Raw genomic sequence first — 14,962 nt, forward strand, 5'->3', positions numbered from 1 at the left:
TCAAACCGCTAACCTTCTGATTGGAAAGTCCTAGGCTCTGTGGTTTAACCCACAGCACCACCCGCATCCCTTGTCCAAACATAGATCATGGTTAAGTTGTCTCCCCTGTGATTATGAGATACAACCGAGAAGAAACCTTGGCTAAGGAGAAGAGAGCTTAGCTGTGAGTCTTACGTGAAACCTTGGCTTAACTGCCGTGCTGAACTAAGAGGAAAGAAGCAAAAAGGATGCACATTTCTCTCTGAGAGTCCTAGTAAATTTTGGCTTACCAGGCTGTGAGAACCAGGCCTCAAGTTCTGCAAGCATTTATTTCTTTCAATTCGCTAACGAAATGCTTCCTGTGAAACGTATCAAAGTGAGCAACATGAAAAAAGTAATCATAAATGTACATAATGTGCAATACAAGTGCCACATAAACCAATTCAAACATGTGCAAAATACTGGAGTGACATATGCTGATGATTTGTCAGTTTCCCTTTTTGCAAAATCACACAAGGGTTTTGCAGTGACTCCCAAGAATCCACGATTAAAAGGAAATGCTAATAAAGGCATCCGAGAATATAGTTTACAGTTGCACGTTGACCGCTTCGTTTTGGAAATCATGCAACATATATTAACAATTACGCCATATTACATTCTGTTGCTCTCATCAAGAAGTTTAAAACACCCTTGATTAATTTTGAAGCTTTATCAGTTTTGATTATAATCCCATATATTTTTTATCTACCCAATGGCATATACCGTAGAGACACGCATGCTTGCCAATTATGTTTCAAGGTCATTCAGAGCTAAGCACTGTTCTTAGATTGTTGCCTTTATTAGGTGGTAAGAGATAGTCCAACTGTCTCCATTTGCAAAGAAAAAGAAGACTTGGTGCTTATGGGAACGGAATCTATACTGTTTTAGAGCTTTATAGTAATTTGAGCTTTCCCTATCCGCTAGTACTAGAAACATCTACTTCTTTCTAGAATGTGTGGTCATTCATAGCATATAAAAAGTACATTTGTAGGCGCTATTTCAAGAGAAATTTTTTGGTAAGTTGTGTTGATTTTAAATATTTTTAAATACATAGATTTTTTCCAGGAGGCCACTCAAAGCACACCATCAGTCATAAACAATATATGTAATATATATAATATATAATAATTAAAGATAAAACACCAAACAGCAGAATTCAGAAAAGGAAGCCGCAAAACCCAAGCAAACTATGCTAAGGGGACCCAATTGTTACAGCCCAGGTTCTGAAATAATTCCATCCTAACTAGTTATCGGAAGCCTCTGGATAGAGGAGACTGATAGGATGTTCAGGGGCAAAGAATTCCTCAAAGTCGATGGGCACAATCTACCAGGCAAAGTTGCTCCTTTGGTTTCAGTGATCATTTCCCATTGAGATAAACTAAATATCTGCAGCATTGCCTGCTCAGTTGGGCCCAACAATTAGCACAAACATTCTCCCCCCCCCCCCAGAAAAAATCTCATCACAATTATTAAGATCAACTGGCAATGCTCTCTAAAATTTACCATCGATGTGTTAAGTTAGGACAGCAAGGGTGCATGTAAAAGTTCACTGTGCTTATCCTTTAGCTTTGGAATACAGTGGTACCTTGGTTCTCAAACGCCTTGGTTTTCAAACACCGAAAACCCGGAAGTGAGTGTTCTGATTTTCGGATGTGTTTTGGAAGCCGAACGTCTGATGCAGCTGTCAGCTATTTCCCGGGGCACTGCACCAATCAGAAGCTGTGCCTTGGTTTTCGAACATTTTGGAAGTCAAACGGACTTCTGGAACGGATTGAGTTTGGCACTTTAGTTTTTGCTATTTATTTTGCGTTTTTTGTTTTTGAGGCTTTTTCAGTTCATTTGTTTTTGTGACTATGTGGAACCCAGTTCAGCTACTGACTGGCTGCAGAATGGATAAAAGCCCCCCATCCAAACAGTGACTATCATCTGTATAATGATATGAACTACAGCATAACAGAATGGAAGATGATTGATATTATAGCAAACTGAAAAATTATCACTGTTCTTTCCTTTTCTGGTCTTTATTATTGTTGTTCTTCGATTTGTAATGCAAATTCTGCGTTATGTATCTTTTTGAATTCATCAACTAAAGGAAAATGATTGGCAAAAAGCAAGCAAGCAAACAAACAAACAAACAAACAAGCAAACAGTGACTATCCTCAGTGCAGCTAAGAATTTTTTTTAATTTTTATCATCTCTACTGTATTATTTTATAGTACAGTGCATAGATTATTGCTTTCATTTTATGGATCAATCGTGTTGTTAGAGAGTAACATTCATGTTAAATTGCTATTTTAGGGGTTGTTTTTAAAAGACTGGAACGGATTAATCCATTTTGCATTACTTTCTATGGGAAAGTGCGCCTTGGTTTTGGAACGCTTTGGTTTTGGAACGGACTTCCGGAATGGATTAAATTTGAGAATCAAGGTACCACTGTACTGTTCCCCCGGTGAACAGCCACTATTTCCCATAACGTCTCATGTATGAGCAGGCTTTTAGTGGCTCAATATGGCTTTTGGGGATTGGGGTGCAGTTTTAACACTTGTGAGTTGTGTGCATGGAACGTAGGGAGCCGAGTTAGACCTCTGGTCCATCTTGCTCAGCGCTGTCCACACTAAGTCATAGCAGCCTTCTAGGATTTCAAAACTGGGTCTGTTTCAGCCCTGCATAAAAGATAGGAGTTGGACCTGGGACGTTCTACAAGCAGATCAGATGCTCAGCCACGACTGCCTTACTCCATAACATGTAATGTTCTACTTAGCACTACCCACTTAAAGAATTAACAGGTGCTGTGAGCATCGAAGTAGCACACAGCACAACCTTAAAAGTAATGCAGCCTGGAATTTTTTATATGCTAGATTTATTTGCTAGAAAGGCTGCATAATTTTAAGAATACTCAATCTGTCACCAAGGGCGTTTGAGACTTGGCAGGTGCGATAATGCCGATTATTGTGTTCTAACGTGATAACATATTTTTTTGGTATGCTTTCAAAGAGGTTTGATGAAAAGGCTAATACTCAAGTAGAATAACTGCGAATATGTTTGGTGTAAATTCAGAAAATGATTCTGTAGCTCTCATTCATTGACTCCCACGAGTGTTTCCTTTTCCTTTCCCCCCAGAGAAACTGGCTAGATTTCGAATACTCAAAGGGATGATGATGTTTGCCAGCAATCGTGTTGTCACTTTGGCAAGAAGGAGCAATTCTAAACACTGTATCTATTAAATTAAAAGCTGTTGTTCATTAAAGAACATAATGTAGCTGATTATTCATTAGTGTACAAGTTAATAGTAAACTGTTAATCAAATTTATCATGTTAAAGCAAGCTAGAGAGAGAGAGATCCCTTCTGAATTGTTTGGAGACTAAATTTCATAATTCATTAATTACTTAAAGGCTTTAGTTGTTTAAAAAGTTTTGTATAATGTATATTCTCAGCGACTAAATAATTTATAGAGGCTGGATTTTAAACTGGAATTTACACCTGCGCTTCCTTCAGTAACACAATAATTCCTGGAACACTTTGATTTTTTTCATTCATAAAAAAACCATTAGTTCACATGCAACATGACAATGCCTTTTAACAAACATTTTTTGATAATTATCTTTTTTGCATATCTACAAGAGAATGGAGCAAGATGCATCCTTTTATGTGTTTATAGTGCCTGGGCTAACTCTTTAGAATTTTGATTTGAAAAACCTGGGACAGTCACTAACCCACATGCCACAACCCTTCTTGTTTCCTGCTGCGCAACAGTTCTAGAAAAGTATTGCTCTTCTTTCTCAATTGGAGCACCTTTCACAAAGTTGCATCTCAGGGACGCTTTTGACATAATTGATATCCCAGGAATGACTGCTGGAAATATGCCTGTGAAGCCATGTGCACGATGACTTGTTGAAATGTATTATCCTCATAGCATGCCGGAAGGTTGGATTCTGGTCTTGGATCAATTTTAAAAATGTAGAAAGTTCTCTTAGTCCTCTCATTTTCCTTCTTCATTTTTTAGAGGAGTGCAATACTGTGGTACCTCAGGTTACATACGCTTCAGGTTAAAGACTCCGCTAACCCAGAAATATTACCTCGGGTTAAGAACTTTGCTTCAGGATGAGAACAGAAATTGTGCTCCAGCGGCGCGGTGGCAGCGAAAGGCCCCATTAGCTGAAGTGGTGCTTCAGGTTAAGAACAGTTTTGGGTTAAGAACGGACCTCCGGAACGAATTAAGTACTTAACCTGAGGTACCACTGTACATTGTGTGCAAATCCATAAGTACTTTATTTTTAGCTCAAGGGCACATGAGACAGTGTGTGACATAACCGTATGTATTTTACAACGTCGTCTGCTTCATGTAAACAAATATCAAATGGTATCTTAAATACACATATTAGATTTCAATTATAGCTCCTAATTCTTATCTTTTTTCATTAGTCAATCAAAGGTTCTGGTATTCCTCCTCCAAACGTTTGCAGAGATTTCATTTATTGCTTCTTTCTTTCTACTTCTACTCTGCCTTTCACCAAATGGTCCCAGGGTGGGGCACCAAATTACCATATTTAAAACATGTACAGTGGAACCTCAGTTCCCAAACTCCTCAATTGTTGTACGTTTCTGTTCTCAAATGCTGAAAACCCGGAAGTAAATGCTTCTGTTTTCAAATGTTTTTCGGAACTTGAACGTGCAACGCAGCTTCTGCTGACTGCGAGAAGCTCTTGCAACCAATGGGAAGCCGCGCCTCAGTTGTTTGGAAGCCAAATAGGCTTCTGGAACAGATTTTGTTTGAGAACCAAGGCACTACTGTCATTGAAAAACATACACCTCAAAGGCCATTCCACAACCTGGAGTCACCGCCAAAAAGCCACGGCAAAGATTTTAGCTTTAATTTCTCAGGGGTTCCAGAAACTGGCTAACAAATATAGGAGTACCGGTCCCTATTTGATGCCAGGATAAGAGATTTTCATAGATACCCTTTTAAAGATTCTTTATTTATGTATCAGTTTCATAGAATTGTAGAGTTGGAAGGGGGTCGTTGTGCTGGGCCTGGGGGTAACCCGAGTAACACGGTCCAGGTCTGGTCCCGAATCCAAGGGTTCCGCAAGGAGGCAGTCCGACAGGGCCAAGGCAGGACACGAGGCAGCAAACCAGGCAAGGTCAGGCACAGGATCACAGGCAGGTTTGGTCAAACAGCAATGTTGCTCCCACAACCTGGGGCGGGGTCCAGCAGCCTTTTATCTCTGTCGGGATAACAGCCAGTCCTAATCCCCCGGCGACTCACCTCCCTGTCTCACCCGAAGGCGAGCAATCCTCCTGTGAGTACTCGGGTCTCTCCTTCTTTCAGACCTTAGTCTCTGCAGCTCGGGAGACGTCGGTGGGTTACTAGACCCAGGGGCCTCCTCAGCCTCCCCTGACCCAACCAGCTGTAAGTGATGGCCCAGCTGAAGGCAACGAGGTAATCCCTGCATCTGGAGCCAGGGCAGGCTCAGGCCCCTGACTCAGTCCAGCTGGTGCTTGTTGCTGGGGAACCTGTGCAGACTGGGGCTCTTCAGAATCAGGCCCCAGACTTGGTTCAGCTGCCTCCTGAGGCAGAGGATCCGGTGCGGATTGAGACTCCTCTGGCTCCAAGCCCGAGCCCGAGTCCCATCACAGTCGTTTTTGGACAGTAGGAAAGATGGCTGCTGGAGACTATGGAGAGCATATTCCGCCAGAAAACTGGCATAGATTGGTGCACTCTGTATCCTTGAGTACGAATCTTGGAGTACGAATCTCCATGGTTGTGGAGTAGAGAGCTTAACCACAATCCCCGGTTCAGAAGGTTTCGTTAAGCCAAACCTTGGTTTAGGTGTCACGTTGTGCTGAACTAAAAGGACCTGATAGGAGCAAAGCAGCTGTGATCTCCCTGGGAACAGCCATGTTGGTCCTAGGCCACGATTTGGCTTAGCACAGAGGTCGGAAATTTTTTTAAGCGGTGGGCCAGTCCACTGTCCCTCATGCCTTGTGGAGGGCCGGAGAAGCAGCACTGGGGGGAGCTGGAAGAAGAGGCAAGGAGGCAATTAGTCCCACCCTCAGTCACTGTGCTTACCTTCCCTTGGGCTGCCACCACCACTGCTGCTCCTGCTTCTTGTGGGTAGGCAAAGGGAGCTCGTTCGCTCCGCTCTCTGGCCCCCAGGAGCACCAGGGTGGTGATGGTGGAGGGAAGATGAGTGGCGCGAAAGGGCTGGCTCCGGAGAGGGGATGCTTAAAATTGCGGTCAGCCAGCTCAGCCCAGCCCCCTTCCTCCTCTAGGCAGGGCGGGGAGAAGCCAGGAGGAGGGAGGGAGGAGGCGCCGCCATGGTGTGGGGGGGGAGGGGGGAATGGAATGGCGTGCGGGGGGGGGGAATGGCACAGCCCAAACGAGCAGAATCCCCACGCCGATCCACAGGCCGGATCCTGAAGGCAATTGGGCCTGATCCGGCCCGCAGCCCTTAGTTTGCCAACCCCTGGCTTAGCACTACCTGCAAATGCAACCATTGTGTTGGCCTTAATTTGCAACAGCGCCTGCCCTTAGGATGGTTAAATAAGGAGATATATTTACAAACAACAACAAAAATAACAACAACTAATGAAAATTGATGTTTGGTTTGCCTTCTGTAGCTTTGTTGAGGGAATGCCCCTACCAAACCCTTTTTTTTATTATTTATTTTCTGCTTCTAATGGGTTGTTTTTTCTTCTTCTTAAATCTGCCGCAGAAGGCTTAATGGTATTATTGCTTTTTTTGTAATTATACTAATAAACACTTCTTTCCATGACCTTGGAATTTAGACTGCAGTGGGAAAGATTTATTGACTTGTGCGTTTGAGGGGGTTGGGGAATGGGATTATTTCACGAGTTAAATGCAAAGGTGTTAAACAGACGTGCACGCAGACCACTTATCCCGGTTAGTTTAAAGCTTTTATGTACCTTTAAGATTTTGTTCAAAAATACAAGAAGGCTCTTGTTAAATCCAGTTTCCTGAGAGATCTTTGTTAGAGCATTGAATCAACTACAAAGTAACTATATTACCTTGAGATGTGCAGAGGGAATCGATAGACCTATAAAGTTGTGCGGAATTTTTTTCTTAATGTTCTAAACCCTATTTTTCTGAGCAGCTTGAATATCAATGCATGGGACTTTTCTCTGGCTTCTGATAGCTTCTGATATCCAAGTCCCTTATACCTAGCAGTTTTTGTTGTTATTTTAAACTAGAGAGTTACGCTTATAGGACTTGCCCTGTGGGCGTCTTTATTAACCTTAACCAACTTTTCCCATGATCTCCTTTTCCTTTTGTGCAAAGCTTTCATCTTTTTCTTTCTTTCCATAAAATTCATACCGAAATAGCTGCTCAAATAGAAATGAGACTGGATATCTTAGTAGTATGAACTCTGCACTAATTCTGTTTGCCCTTGCTCACTTAAACAGACTTTAACATGCTTAAAAGGAGGACCTAGTAGGACTGCACACTTCATTTCCTCCTTTCCGCCACTCTTTGCCCAACCTATCACTGCACATTATCACAGAAAAATCTCGTGTTTGCATTAATCACGGTGTTTACAAAATCTGAGCATGCTACTACTGTGTCTTCAAAACAGTAGATCCAGATCTTATTGGCTGGTTTACGGCTTCATACATCGTGATGTTCCTTGTTAACTGTTGGCTTGGATCCTGAGAACCACAAGTCAAACGAAGTTTGCAGAACAGGATTTTCCTGTCCGCGTTCCTGTGTCTCTGAAAAGCTTCTCTGGAGGGCTGGGTCGTTCTTCTGAACCGTGCAGTGTGAGAGTGGGGGGCTGCAGCAGAAAGAGTGGAATCCTTCAAAATCACGTGAAGTCACCCTGGGTGCCCGATTTTGCCAGATCTTACCTTCCCCAGCAGTCTTCTTCCATGCCCTAGCCCAGGCAGGTCCAACTCCCAAGAGACTGTGATCTACTCCCACTATGTATAAAAAACTGGCAGTGATCTACCCATTGGATTGACCAAAGTTGTTGAGCTCTTTTGGGGAAGACCCAAAGTTTTTGAGTTTTTTTGTGGAGGAGGAAGATGTTGTTGAGCTTTTCTTGTGAGGAGATCAATCAGGATCATGCGATCGACCCAGGGACACCCCACGATTGACCAGTAGATCGCTACTGACAGGTTGGACATGCTTGCCATAGCCCATCCTATTCAGGAGAGTCCTGCAACCTTGCAGAGACCCATGAGGGTCTTGGGAGTTACAGGTGGAGGAGAGGTACTTGGAAGGTCCTCTTCCACTTGCAGTTCTCTTATTGCAAGCCATGATGCTTTCATTATATGACTTGTGCACCTATATGCCAGTGTGGTGTAGTGGTTAAGAGTGGTAGACTCGTAATCTGGTGAACCGGGTTCGGTTCCTCGCTCCTCCACATTCAGCTGCTGGGTGACCTTGGGCTAGTCACACTTCTTTGAAGTCTCTCAGCCCCACTCACCTCACAGAGTGTTTGTTGTGGGGGAGGAAGGGAAAGGAGAATGTTAGCCGCTTTGAGACTCCTTCGGGTAGTGATAAAGCGGGATATCAAATCCAAACTCCTCTTCTTCTCAACGCAATATTCTAAATATGCACAATATTTCAATATTCTGAACTTTTAGTTTAGCTTTCAAAGTTATATTGATTAAAATCAGATAGATAGATAGATAGATAGATAGATAGATAGATAGATAGATAGATAGATAGATATAGCATGCAATAGTGTTTCTGTAAAGTATTTCCATATATGTAATTTCTGTGTTATTATCAGTGGTTGGCCAGATTATATTTGCTTAATAATATTCTCAGGTCATATATGCTAGTGGTTTACTTTATATTTAATTGCCCCCCTGTAGATTTCTTCGTTAAGGTGTTTATAAGTATTAAAATATATTTGATACAATTTTAAAATCATATTGCAGTGTATGATCATTGCAGTGGGTGATCATATATTTTTTTAAAAAACATTTTCACTATTGTCTGCTATCTCCTGTCTTCTATGGAACATTGGCAAGCCAAATTTATTTTTAAAAGTAAAAATAAAAACACCAACTTTAGAGAACTTGCACATGTTATTTCTGACAGATCTCTGACAACACTGTAATGCATGGAGGTACCTCATGATGTTTCTACATCATATGACAGAAGGCGACCTGTCAGTTTTCAAATGTTAAGAGTTCCAATTTTGGGGGCACATCGATTAAATTCAATCGCGAAAAGATAGCCTTTGGTTGCCCCAGGAGGACTGAATTTAAAGATGGCTTAGCAGGAAAAGGTGAATCCAGGGCTTGAGTCTGTATTCTAGAACAAAAGCTTCCACTGTGGTAAACTTAATAAAGTCAGTTTTCTCTATAGGCAGGATTCTTGCTTAGTATTTTCACTTAATATTCACGTCATGAGTCACCTGACTCCTGGGACAAATTCACTGTAAACAGGATCTTGTTATAATTGTAGTGGGAAGTGAGTTTTTGCAAAAAATTTCAGAAGAAATTCTGTTTGTGAAATCTCCTTTATAAAAAAATGCACCTCCCAGCTCTTCCTTCCTAAGCTTGTCTCTCACTTCCAAGGGATAATTGGAGCACAGGATAGCATTGCACTATTGCCAAGTTTGATATTAGTATTATTTTAATTTTAAAACATTTTGCCAGCTAATACAGCGAAAGCGAAATGTGGCTAACGTTATCTGAAGCTGAGCTGGGGTGGCATTGAAATGCACTTTGAACCTGGCTCTCGTTCAGCAAGACTCACTCATTTATATGCTTGGCTATTTTGTCTTTAACAATATAATGTGTTAAATATAATGTGTCTTAAGGCTCTTTGCATTTCCAAACCAACACTCTCCACGTCTGCACAACGCTGTAGGCAGGCAGTAGGTGGGCGTTTTGTGTTTTTGTTGTTGTCCTGCTCTCTCTTATCCAGCTTCAACTTTCCAGCGGTTCAAATTTGTCTACGACAACGCTTCCAAGATAAATGCGCTATCGGGCTTTGAAATTTTCCTATTTCTGTAAATATTAAGGCCCAGGGAGCAAAAAAAAAGAGAAGAGAAAGGGGCTGTATTGTGGATTAAGTGAAATATCTCAAGGCTGTGCTTTTCTGATAACTGAACCTGAAGTGACCTTTCTCAGACACAATTACAGAGCTGTATGTTTTTCCTTTAATTTCATCAGGGGTTTAATTAGTATACAAATAAAACTTCTCTTATCTTCCTCTCTACCTAATTGGCTTGTCTTCGCTTATATATGAAGCATGTGAAAGTGGGCTGTAATTAGGGTGACCGTGTTAACCTTTTTCCCTCAGACGTACTCCTGCCTCCAGGCCCGAAAACAGGGCTTTGGATTATTGCTTTGCAATCACGGCGCGTCTCCCATAGGCTTTCTCATGAGCAGAAGGGCTTTGGGTGCCGCCGCTTCCCACTGCTTAACGGGGAATCTTCATTCTTCTCCCCTCTAAATGTTTATTGATTATCTCGCCGTTCCACACTCAGCCTCCAACAACTTAATATCAGGTGACAGTCAGGAGAGTTCTCCAAGTAATTAGAGTTGAGCATTGGGGGAACAATTAGGACCAGAGTTATTAAACTTGATTTATCCTATTCTCCCCTGAACAGTTTCTTGGATATCAGAACATCGCGCTTTTCACAATCTCTACCCTGGTTGAGAAATTAGTGGCTAGCCCGCTGCTTATCATGGCCGCCTTGTTGCCTTGAGGCACACCCTCTTGGTTTCCGTTGTTCAGCTAGAAATATTAGAGCCCATAAAGTTTATCGGGGGTTTTAATTAGATCAATCTGAAGAAATGGGGAGTGGGGGGCGGCGGAGGGGGAAGGCTTAGCAACCGAAAATATATTACTTTATAGCGCTCCGGACTATGGCTCAACCATTTTTGAGGTTAAGTGATTCCAACCATTTTGGAGGTTTAGTGATTCCAGCCATTTTTGAGGTTTATCTTTAACCTGCAAAGGCCAGGTTTAAAAAGCAGAGGTGAGACTTCCTCCTGAAAGTGTCCAGGATAGTCATCATTTCATGCCTGCAAATTATTCTTCACCTCTCCAGGTCATGTAAACTTTTGCTGCTTTCAGGTTTCCCCTCTAATGTCTTTGAACAACTTGGTGGGAGGGATTCAAAGCAGATTTAGCATCCTTAAAAAAAGAAACAGGAGCCCCCGGAACCTCAAAAATTTGCTAAAATTCCACCTGCTGTGGTTTTATCCGAGGCAAAAAAAGAAAGGTGGATTTTTTTTATTGTAAAAATTGGGTGCAATGGTAGTAAGGAATCATTTTGATGGTTACTTCAGGAGCTCTTCAGAAATGCAAACCCTTCTGAACTGGTTTTCATGAAATACTAAACCATGGTTTGGTGTTGCATGAGTGAGCCTAAGGCTCACGCGTTCCCTATGGTTTGTGCTTGTTCTCCAAACCAGAATTGCAAACCACAGTTTGATCGTGGTTTGCAGTTCATGTTGGGAGGGCAAGTAACCAACAGAGCTTGCCAGTTAGGATGTAATGGCCAGCTTTTTTTTGGCTGTAAATAGGAAATAACTCGGTGTAGTTTTAATTCCGTTGAGTAAGTGTTTCTAGGCGGAAAAGCGGTTAAATTATTTTGTTAGGAAAAGTGGAAGAAGAGAAATGGTCTAGCCTCTTTTTATTTTGCCAGCGTATAAAGTTGCGCCCTGTTGCCTGCGAACTGAATGCTTGAAACGATGACTTAGCTGCACTCATTAATTCATTGTGTTTGCCTGTGTGCCAATATCACATATAGTTCACACTGTGATGCTAAATGGAAGTAGCACCTTCTTTGCCTTGCTTACTGAGTGCGATGTCAGAACATTTAAAGCACACATGAAGCCCACTTAAACAGGTTGGTTTAAAACCTATTTAATCTCAAATGGATTGCACCCTATGGTGCAGTTCTGTATATTATATGTTTTTATTATTGGCAAGCAACTCTGAAGCCCGGCTGAAGTAAAAAGCAGGGTATAATTATTATTATTTTTAAAAAACAAATAGTTGCAGTCTAGAGAAGCCTGTGTCTATCTTCTGCAGGCAGAAGGAGGTTTTTAGTCTACTGCTACCCACCAACAGTGAGGGACACGGGTGGTGCTGTGGGTTAAACCACAGAGCCTAGGACTTGCCGATCAGAAGTTCTGCGGTTTGAATCCCCGCAACGGGGTGAGCTCCCGTTGCTCAGTCCCTGCTCCTGCCAACCTAGCAGTTCGAAAGCACGTCCAAGTGCAAGTAGATAAATAGGTACCGCTCCGGCGGGAAGGTAAACGGCATTTCCATGCGCTGCTCTGTTTTGCCAGAAGTGGCTTAGTCATGATGGCCACATGACGCGGAAGCTGTATGCCGGCTCCCTTCCTTGGCCAATAAAGCGAGATGAGTGCCGCAACCCCAGAGTCGGCCACGACTGGACCTAATGGTCAGGGGTCTCTTTACCCTTTACTTTTTACCCACCAACAGCAGTCCCCTCTCAATCATGCCCATAGCTAGCTGCGACTTTTCATGGGCAAAAGACCTCTAGAAGAAGAAGAAGAAGAAGAAGAAGAAGAAGAAGAAGAAGAAGAAGAATGAAGGCCTACCTAACGCCATCAATGTTGTAAGAATATCTAAGCTTCTCAGTGTGGAATCTCAACATTAAAAAGACATTAAGGGAGTGATGGTCTAAAGTTAAACTCTGAAGTCCCCGCCCCCATTGCCCTGCACTTGGGTGTAGGAAGGCAAAAGACCTGCATGCAAGGAATAGCACATTCTGTATAAGAATAAAATAGAGTTAAGGTCAGATTTATAATGTACAGAATGTGTCTTGTTTTGTAGTCTCATATTTCTGTCGGAGAAATATTTGGTGCTGTTTGTTTTTCTTAAAAAAGAAAAAAAGGACTATTATTCTTCCTGCAGTGTCAAAAAGGCTTTTGAAGCAATGAATTTATCTTCCATATGATTTTTTTTTTTTGAGTAATGCAATCTCCCTCCCACCAACTCTTCTAAATTCGATCAACTGAATTTTGCATGGATGTGGCATGCCCATTTGATAAAGAAAGTATACGTGGCAATAGGCACATTCATCCTAGAACACTGTTGTTACAAGATAACTATATTTTCTCCTTCAGCTGTATTGTCACTGTCTTGCAGACTTCAAATGTACATTTTGCAATTAAATGCTAGTTAAAATGCAGTACAGTGGTACCTCGGGTTAAGTACTTAATTCGTTCCGGAGGTCTTAACCTGAATCTGTTCTTAACCTGAAGCACCACTTTAGCTAATGGGGCCTCCTGCTGCTGTTGCACCACTGGAGCACGATTTCTGTTCTCATCCTGAAGCAAAGTTCTTAACCCGAGGTAATATTTCTGGGTTAGCGGAGTCTGTAACCTGAAGCGTATGTAACCTGAAGCTTATGTAACCCGAGGTACCACTGTAATAGGAACTGGACCCCCCACCCCAGTTTCTTATTTCTTCTCGGCATTCATTCTCTGAGTCACTCCCAAGAGGAACATCTGTATCTGAAGATCTTTGAGACCCTCTTGTCAATCATCCTATGTATAACCATTTCAGAGCAATGGTACCTGTAGAGAAATAATCTCTGAGCAATTCTTGGGTTCACGAGCCTCGTTTCCAATATGTATGTGATGGTTGTTGTTTTCATGAATTTGCAGAATCCTCCCAAGGTGTGTGCCCACGTCTTTCAAAAGCAACCTTAGAAGTGGCCCTCTGCTTCCCAGGTGTTTGATATAATCTGAGGTTGCCCTGCAGAGGTCCTTTGGGCTTCCGTTCCACAGTTGAGTTTCCATTGACATAGGCTAAGTTTGCTTGCTCAGCCTTCCTGGAAATCAATACCCCAAATTCTTCTACTGCTTGATCTTTCAAATCCTCAGATGGAAGATGTTAAGAATAGATGTAAAGCGTTATGCAGATTTTAAAATTCCTGGCTCCATTTTGAAGGTTATAACTTTTTAATTTGTCAAAGTAGCATATAGGAATTTAGTCCTGCTACAGTACAGCTAAGTCCTTTTGCAATAAGCATTACAGCCGAAAGGTAAACTCTTATAAAAAGGCGTATTTTTAGAATTAGATTTTTGTGTAAGAAACTCTAAATACAGACAAAAATAAACAAAATGCAGAGACTACAAAAAATCTAATATAGCCCTGGCATATCTCTAGGCTCTACAAATTGTAATATCTTTCAACAATAGGGAAGGTTAGATTAAAAGAAGAGCTTGAGCTGTGAATTGAAAATTGGGCTTAGCAAATCCAGAATCCTTTGAAAACGTTACCTTACAGAAAACAGAATAAAGGCCTTGATTGTAGTTTGCATGCAGGTTGCCTAATTGTTCGTCCTTTGGGGAATTGTGTGCATGAATGTATCAATCTAAACTAATTTTCTACTTGAAGCATTTTATGTTAGAGAGTAGATCCTGGGGAAGCCTTCGAGGGATGGAAACAGTAAAATGTGAAAATCAGAAAAGCCATATGACTCAGTTACAGAATGTTTGTGTGTTATACAGTGGTACCTCGGGTTAAATACTTAATTCGTTCCGGAGGTCCGTTCTTAACCTGAAACTGTTCTTAACCTGAAGCACCACTTTAGCTAATGGGGCCTCCTGCTGCCGCTGCGCCACCGGAGCACGATTTCTGTTCTCATCCTGAAGCCAAGTTCTTAACCTGAAGCACTATTTCTGGGTTAGCGGAGTCTGTAACCTGAAGCGTATGTAACCTGAGGTACCACTGTAATTGTCAGAATGGTATTGTAACAAATTGAGGGACTACAGAGTGGGTGGTTCTCTCTCTCTCTCTCTCTATATATATATATAGTGTGTGTGTGTGAGAGAGAGAGAGAGAGAGAGAGAGATCTACAGGGTGGCCAACTTGAATAAAATATTGGGGGGAGGTAAGCCCCACCCCTTATAATTGATCACATGATGCACCGAACTCACACCATTTGAACGGCAGTGCCCATCAACTGGGAG

General features: G+C 42.0%; 1 protein-coding gene across 7 annotated transcripts in view; it reads left to right on the top strand.

Moving 5' to 3' along the window:
• Positions 1-14,962, top strand: part of CCDC171 (coiled-coil domain containing 171) — a 215,273-nt gene that overhangs the window by 105,167 nt on the left and 95,144 nt on the right. The gene's annotated exons all lie outside the window — the stretch shown is intronic.

The sequence above is a fragment of the Podarcis raffonei genome, chromosome 17, assembly GCF_027172205.1.
Source record: "Podarcis raffonei isolate rPodRaf1 chromosome 17, rPodRaf1.pri, whole genome shotgun sequence".
NCBI classification, from domain to species: domain Eukaryota; kingdom Metazoa; phylum Chordata; class Lepidosauria; order Squamata; family Lacertidae; genus Podarcis; species Podarcis raffonei.